The sequence below is a fragment of the Typopeltis vanoorti genome, chromosome 15 (assembly GCF_054136105.1).
Source record: "Typopeltis vanoorti isolate ZY-2024b chromosome 15, IOZ_Tvanoo_1.0, whole genome shotgun sequence".
NCBI lineage: Eukaryota > Metazoa > Arthropoda > Arachnida > Uropygi > Thelyphonidae > Typopeltis > Typopeltis vanoorti.
The window spans coordinates 15,424,026-15,432,321 of NC_143563.1; the positions used below are offsets into that span (position 1 = coordinate 15,424,026).

At 40.5% G+C, this 8,296-nt stretch overlaps 1 non-coding gene across 1 annotated transcript; it reads left to right on the forward strand.

Annotated features, from left to right (window-relative positions):
• Positions 1 to 2,729: 2,729 nt before the first annotated feature.
• Positions 2,730 to 2,802, forward strand: TRNAK-CUU (transfer RNA lysine (anticodon CUU)). Its single transcript has one exon. It is a non-coding gene; the product is annotated as a tRNA-Lys (tRNA).
• The last annotated feature ends 5,494 nt before the right edge of the window (positions 2,803 to 8,296 follow it).

The window sequence follows — 8,296 nt, forward strand, 5'->3', positions numbered from 1 at the left end:
ATTTTAACTTATGGATCTGAGAGCTGGGTCAGAAGTAAAACACTTGACCAAAGACGAGATACCGCAGATATGAGAGTTCGAAGAATGTTTAGGGGCATGAACAGATGGCATCAATGGCAATATCATATTAAAAATGAGGATATTAGGAAAGAACTTGACATTGTTAGCATCCAGGAATGCGTTAGCGGAGTTAATCTCAGGTGGTATAGTCACTTAAACAGAATGGGAGAGGAAAGATTGGAAAAACAATTGTCCCCTGCCAGGTTGGCAGGAATAAGACCCAGAGGATAAAAAGTGCCTTGGAATATAGAAATATAAGAACTGATTATGTTAGAGTCTTGACAGCTAACAGACTGATTTGGAGGAAAATTTTAGACAGGAAGTTAGTAATGATGTAATTTTTCATGTAGTACTATCATATCCTGTATACCCCTTGATGCTATATATCAAGAATTTGATGATGATGATGATGATGATGATGATGATGAGAGTTTCTGAATATGAAAAAAGCACTGGGTTTAAAAAATACATGCTCTTTCTATGGGTTTTGTTTCTTTTTGTATTATATTATATGATTTTATTACTTGTATTATATCTAAGGGTTTTTTATAATTTTTCTAATGAATTAAATACCATAAAATACCATAAAAGCTTAGGCTCAATTGCAAGCGATGCTTAAGGGTGCACTCTGCTTGCCCTCCAATTTTCTAAAAAGTCAGACCTAAAATAGTTCTTCTTACTCCCATTGGGAATAAAAATGTAAGAGAATTTTATTTTATAAATAGATAAAATAATAAGTAATAAATAAATCCGTTGACACCTTTTATTCCCAAGGAAATTTGGCATGGCTGTTCAGTTCTAACTACAGAAGTTAGCCCTAAATAACTATAGATTAGCAAGCAGCCAACCCTTAGCCAATTACAGAAATCTGGTCTGGATTATCATTGATTTTAATTCTCAGCCAAGGAAGAGAGAAAATAAAGCAGACAACTGTACCTTCTTGTGGTCCGAGTTCTAGATTTTCTGGCGTTTGTGGGATAAAAAATCACTCCAGGAAGAGAGAGAGAAAGAGACCTTGATTCATGCCAGAGATCTTTCCTACTCGGAGACTAGAATTCAACTCAGAACGCTCTTTCTTCGAACAGTCTACAGGAAAAAATTTCAACAAACTTAGAAAATCATATACTTGAACAAGCAACGCAATTTACATAACTTGGGAGTATCATTACTGACAACCTCGGCAACATAAAAACAGCAAAATACAGACTTAACAAAGGATGGTCTAATATGAATAAATTAAGCAAAATATTGAAAAACAACAACATTTCAAAAAGCCTTAAACTAAAACTTTATAAAACCATTATTATTATTGTAACACCTGCATGAAGTCCAAAGACTCATTGAGGGAGGGCACCTACTCTACAACTCTCCATCTCTACCACTCCAATAACCTTCATCATCTACCCCAATACCATCTACCGCCGACCACCACCAATATTTTCATAAACATCCATGCCCATGGCGAGATTCGAACCCGCAGCATTTGGCGGGTACGCTAACCACTCGGATAACCAGGCCAATTATACCTACAGTAACGTATGGAGCCTAGACATGGATTCTCAATCAGAAAGAAATACAGAAAATCAGAGCCTTTGAAATGAAATGCTTAAGAAAAATAAATAAGACTCACTGGTCAGAACACAAAACCAATGAAAACGTTAGCCACGAATTAAACTGCAGAGAATATATCATAAGCTGTTATTCTCAAAGAGCAATTAAGATGGTTTGTACTCCTCCAGAGAATATCATTTCAGAGATTACCAAATTTAGTCTCGAATGGAATCATTCGAGTAAGACGGTCAAGAGGCAAATCAAAAAGAAGTTGGTTACAGTCTTTGAAGGAAAGGTCACGATTATCTTCAGCGAGAGAGAGAGAGAGTGGTAGAAATGGCCAGAGATAGAGCTAGATGACAAAGATTTGCTCATAGGGGACTGAACCCATCATCTCACGGATGCGAAGGAAGAAGAAGATAAAGGTGTTGATTTTCTTATTTTTTTCTAAAAAGATCTATCTTCCTGAACTTTGTCTACTTCTTGAAGAAGCCAACCTACTTTTTGTGGGCCCTCTGATTTTTCTGCTAAGCTACTGTGCTTTACTTTTACTTGTTCGAGAATATGAGTAAACAACAATCCTCTTCGGAAATCTCTGTTGAAGATTCGTTTGATAGTGTTCATATGATTGTAATTCTTAAATTATGCTTAGTAAGACATGTATTCTTCGTTTCCTCCCTCCTTTACTAAAACGTGAGCCAACAAACGTTTGCACGTAAAATATGTTTAAGCGCATAAGCTAACTTTCTTTCAAGTTGCCTTATCATCCTCTAATGCACAGCACACGCTCCTTTTCCTGGCCATGTAAAATCAATGTTTTTGTATAAAGGTAGATTAGTGACGAAAATATTCATTTGTAAACTTTCATTTGTTCACACTTTGATAAAATAAGAAGGAAAACAAGATGGATTTTTTGCAACTCTTAATTTATTTTCTTTCGCATTGGAAAAAACAAAACTTCCTAGATTGATAGTTATTATTATTATTATTGCTGGGTCTGTATGTACTCATTGAAATCTAACATTTAGAATTCATGATGTTTCCGCACAGCATAATTTCATAACTTCCAGGAACGATCTTTGTTGTTAACAATTTCTACATAATAGTTTAAATACAACGCCCGGCTAGCTCAGTCGGTAGAGCACGAGACTCTTAATCTCGGGGTCGTGGGTTCGAGCCCCACGTTGGGCGCACAGAATTATTTTTTTATTTAGTTTAAATACATATATTTGGTGATTTCATCTCACCTTATTATATGTAAATCATATATGCCCTTCTATCTGTCTCACTCCGCAACCACACTTCAATATATTCATTATATTCACTGCTTCATAGTCATGATACATTCTGAATTACCTGCCTTTGGATTCTTAATAGCGTTTTTTTTTCTTTCTTATCTTTGGAAAACCAGATCTGTGATTAGTAGTCTTGGTGAAGCTTGGTCAATGTGATATACAATAACAAAATCGCGTTCATATCGGAATTCTCCAATCTGGATACCTGAAAACCTCAATATGCTAACACACTTGATCTTTTCTTAACAAGCTCCTTTTGAAATATACTCCGGATATCATTTCCTCTCTTGGTAATTCAGACTACAACTTTATAGAAATCTTCTTTGTCGTGGAACAATTTTCACCCAATGGTCATCAGTCTTGGGTCCTTTTCAATTCAATGGTCCTACATGAAATGATTTCTGTGACTTCTGCTCTTCTTTCCCATAGTCTGAGTACTGCTTCATTTCTTCATTCCAAACACCTGCTCAGACTGAATAGTAGAACTTTGGCTCTCAAAAACGTGTGCTAGTGAAGTACATGAAAAATCTCACTACAACATGAGTGACCCAAGACCAAAACTTCAACTACCTTTGCCTATATCGAAATTCAAAATCAGATGTTGAAATAGTTAAATGGCCTTCTGCCTGGCAGTTTAGCCTTCTCATTTCTGCCAAGGCCGTTAGGTGCGATTTTCAATCTATGTTCCAACCAGTCTAATCATGATGTACCATAGTTATTTCATCCCAAAAGGTCAACTTACTAACATCACTCTTCATGTTAAAACCTTATTTTCTTGACCATGAAAACGATGGAAATGACTTTTATTTGGATTTCTTGATACCAACTAGTTTCACCAACTGAGGCTGCTGGCATCTTCAGGGTACATAACTGATATAAGGCACTTAAAGCTAAAAACTGTTACAGACTATAAATCAACCGATTCCGATTATATTTGACAAAGCATAACGCGTACAATACATGCATAGCGCGTGTATGATCTCACTTGTTATTTAGGAACGTTCAATAATTGGCACTATAATTCAGTTCTTGTATGTTTAGAGATCTAATGAGGGTCTTCCAGATCTCGGACAAGATAAATCCTTGGTTCCTGTTAAGATTTTATACAGAACGGGCAACTGTTTCAGCTTCTTTAATAATCCTCTTCCGTGTAAAGAATGGAGCTTTTATCCCACTCTATGATATGGTTAGTTCTTCAGAAATAAAAGGATAAACCTGATTTTTCTTGTCTATTGTTATTAACGTCTCCAATGTACTCCCTTTGTCTAATCTCAAAGCTTCTTGAAGTTAAGCCGATGTAATTTAAACCGCACGAACAGGGTATGTTGTAAACACCAGAATATTTGAAGAAAGGATGGCTATCTTTTGGAGATCTTAAGAGTTGTCTAATCGTTTCTGTAAGCTTAAAAGTCACTCTTATTCTACGGAGTTTGAAGAGTCTTCCAGATTTATTAGAAACTGTCCCCACGTATCGAATGACGATTGTAAAAATATACTGTGTGTCATCTTGTTGTCTTTGTGGGGGGGGGGTCAGAGAAAAATATTTTGTGGACGAGTCTCCGAGGGTATCCATTCATGGTGAGGTTGTTAGATATCAGTGGTTATTCATCTTAGAGATCTTGTTGATCTGTTGTAATGCGGAAAGCTCGCTTTTTTAGCATGTGTACAATGCTAAGTTTCTGAGAAATGTGGGGGGAAGGGGATAAAGTGCAAATAACCTCCATTATTTGTGGGTTCTCGGTGAACTAAGAAGCTGAGACGAGCATTCGTTTGCATCTTGGTTAGGGTGTCCAAAAATGATAATTTGTTATCTTTTTCAAAATCTAGAGTTAATTTGATTGTATGGTGTTAAGAGTTGATCTTGTATAAAAAATCAAACGGGTCCTTTTTTGTATCGTTCCAAACAATGAAAATATCGTCTCCGTATCTCTAACATACTGTAGGTTTAGGGTCTACTTGAGATAAAATTTTGCATTCAAGATCTTCCATAAAAAGATCAGCACAAGATGATGAGAGAGGGCTACCCATTGCAAGGTCAGTCAATTGCTGATATATTGTTTTATTCCATAAGTAAAAGTTAGATGTCAAACAATGACGGAACAGGGAAGTGATATCGTGCAGAAACAAAATTCCTAAAATATTGACGACTGCTTCCACAAGAATGTTAGTGAATAAAGATGTAACGGCCAGGCTAGCGATAAGCCCCTGAGGCTCACTTTAGTGAGTACGAGCGTGGCAAACCCGAGGTACCTGATGCTGGACCATGCCTTATTTCATGTAATATACATCTGTTATATTATCTGTAGAAAGGCGTTAGCTGATTTTTTTTTTTTTGTCCCTCCTCTTCCTCCCTTGCTTCTTTCTTTCTTTCTTGCTCCTTTCCCCGAATGCTATTAGAGTATTCGAGGGGAATCTTTCCTATTTTGCTGTGTCATTTCGTCCTGTGCTAACAGGACATTATCAAACACTGTAACATGATAAGGCCATCAAAAAATATTCATAGCGCATCGTCCGTCGCGCAGGTTACCAAGGGATGCGTTCGGGTTTTAGTCAGACGGACCCATTTGAAAAATATGTTACAGTCTCCATTAGACACCACTCCTCAGCACTATGCTAGAGAAAACTCCATCAATGGGCCCGCTACCTGTTTGGGGAGGTGTTTAGGGGCAGCGGAAAGAAATGGTTCTGCAAAAAGGTGGAAATGACAACGACAACGGCATCAGACTATGGATTTAGGCAACTGGAACATCTCTCTAACAGGGAAGGAGTTGGAACTGGTCGAGGAAACCAAGCGCTACTAGCTAGACTTAGTCGGGCTTTCTTCGTCCAAGAGGAGAGGCTCTGCAACTGTCGACCTGGATAAGGGGTAAAAGCACTACTACTCTGGTGTGAGCACGACAATGTCTGCTCAGACGGGTGTAGGGAAACTCAAAAGCCCTCAGCTGTCAGACGCTGTTGCTGAGTGGATCCCACTGGGGGACGGGTATGCGTCTTTAGGCTTCAGATGAAAAATCATCATTTGGCTGTGGCGCAATCCTATGCACCTAATCTGGAGTCAGAATACTCTGCCTTCCTAGAGGAAGTGGATGCTGCTTTTGACAGGGTCGCAGACATGAAATCAGTCCTGCTAATGAGTGACTTCAATGCACATGTTGGAACAGATGACCAGACATGGAGGGGTGTGGTTGGAAGGAACGGCGCCCCTGACTTTAACGCGAATGGGTTGAAATTATTGGACTTCTGCTGTACTAACAGCTTGTCCATAATGAATACCTTCTTCCAGCACCGAGAGGTCCATAAGTATACCTGGTACAGGGATACAGTAGAACAAAGGTCTCTGATTGACTTCTTTATAGTCTCAGCAGACTTATTTTCCACAGTGTTCGACGTTCGTGTGAGAAGAGGGGCAAAACTGTCAACTGACCACCAGCTTGCTGTGCGCACTCTACGGCTTCAGAAACCAGATGCTACCATCAACGCTGGTGGGCCTAAGCAGTTATACTGCGTGAAATGGGAGGCATTGGAAAATGAGGCTGTAAGGAAGAATTTTGCAGATGACATTTCCTCCAGGTTCAAAGAGATTCCCAAGCATACTGCAGATGTTGAGGAGGAGTGGAAGCTGTTCAAAACAGCTGTCACTGCCTCTGCACTCTCATGTTGTGGCAGAAAACAGCTCGGCGTGGCAACAGGCAGTGAGAAAAGGATACCTTGGTGGAACCAAGAAGTCCAAAAAACTGTCCGGGCAAAAAAGGAGTCCTCTCTAATATGGCTTAGGCTCAGGCCACCTGAGATGCGTTTGTGGTATGCTGAGGCACGAAAAGCTACTGCTGAGTAAAGGACAGCAAAGCAGAAGGCTTGGGAATCCTTTGGAGAAAGATTAGACTTGTCCTATGCAAATGCAAACAAAGTATTCTGGTAGACCATCCGCTGCCTTCGAGGGAGGAAATCGTGCACAGCGGGGGCAAGTAAGGCCTCTGATAGTGCACTTTTAACAACAGAGAAGGATATCCTCCACAGATGGAGGGAATACTTTGAGAGCCTTCGTAATACGAGTGGCCCAGCAGTTGTGGACATCCAAGAGGTGCAGATCAGGGCAATGACTAGTCTTACAGCAGAAGAGGTCCATTTAGCAATAAAATCGGGCAAGGCTGCTGGCAATGATGAAATTCGGCCCGAAGTGCTAAAAGCATTAAATCGAGACGGTGTTCTCTGACTGACTCGAGTGTGTCAGGCTGCTTGGATGTCTATGCAAGAACCAAAGCAATGACAGACAGGCATAATAATACCAGTCTTCAAGAAGGGAGACCAGACGAATTGCAGTAAATATCGTGGCATCTCTCTGCTCAGCCTGCCTGGGAAAGTGTGTGCTAGGTGCATGGAAAGACGGTGCAGGAGCATAGTTAGGTCAAAATTCCAGGAAGAACAATGTGGCTTTCGTCCTGGGTGAAGCACAACTGACCAAATCTTCACTTTAAGGCAAGACTTTGAGAAATGTTGGGAATATGCCAAGAATGTCTACACATGTTTTGTAGACTTGGAGAAGGCATATGACCTGGTTCCTCGAGATAAGCTTTGGCAAGTAGTACAGGAGTATGGAGTGGATGGCGAACTATTAGCTGTCATGAAGTCCCTGTATGAATGCCCAGAGTTTTGTGTCAGGGTAAACAGCACAAAGTCTGAACCTTACACAGTCTCCGTTGGACTCCGCCAAGGGTGTGTTCTGTCACCCCTCGTTTTCATAATATTTATGGTCTGGATTGATAGGCATATCCCAGGCAGTGAGTGTGTCAGAATTGGAAGACGTAGCATTGGTCGTCTGCTTTTGCAGATGACCTAGTTCTGGAAAACATTTGTGTCTCAAGACAACCATCCCAGTGCACTCTACATGTAAGTGGAGTACCAATGATGCAAGCGGAGAAGTTTAAAATACCTTGGGTCCATATTCATGAAGATGGAAAATGGGACGTAGAGCTAGATAGTCGAATTGGCCTAGCAAGCTCAATATTGCGGGAGCTTGGCCGTTCTGTAGTATTGAAGCAGGAGTTAAGCCAGAAGGCAAAGCTGGTGTCTTCAATACAGTCTATGTCCCCATCCTCACCTATGGTAATGAGAGTTGGGTAATGACCTAAAGAATGTGGACACGAATACCGGCTGCTGAAATGAGGTTCCTTCGAGGGGTTGCGGGGATGACAAGACTCGACAGTGTCAGAAGCTCTGCAATTCGGGAAACCCTCAATACTGAACAGCTGCTTCTCCGTGTTGAGCGATCACAGTTACGTTGGTACGGGCACCTGGTCAGAATGCCACAAGAGAGGCTCCCTCAGCAGTCCCTCTTTGCCAAGCCAGAAGGTGGGAGGCCACGTGGAAGGCCAAGGACTCGCTGGATAGAT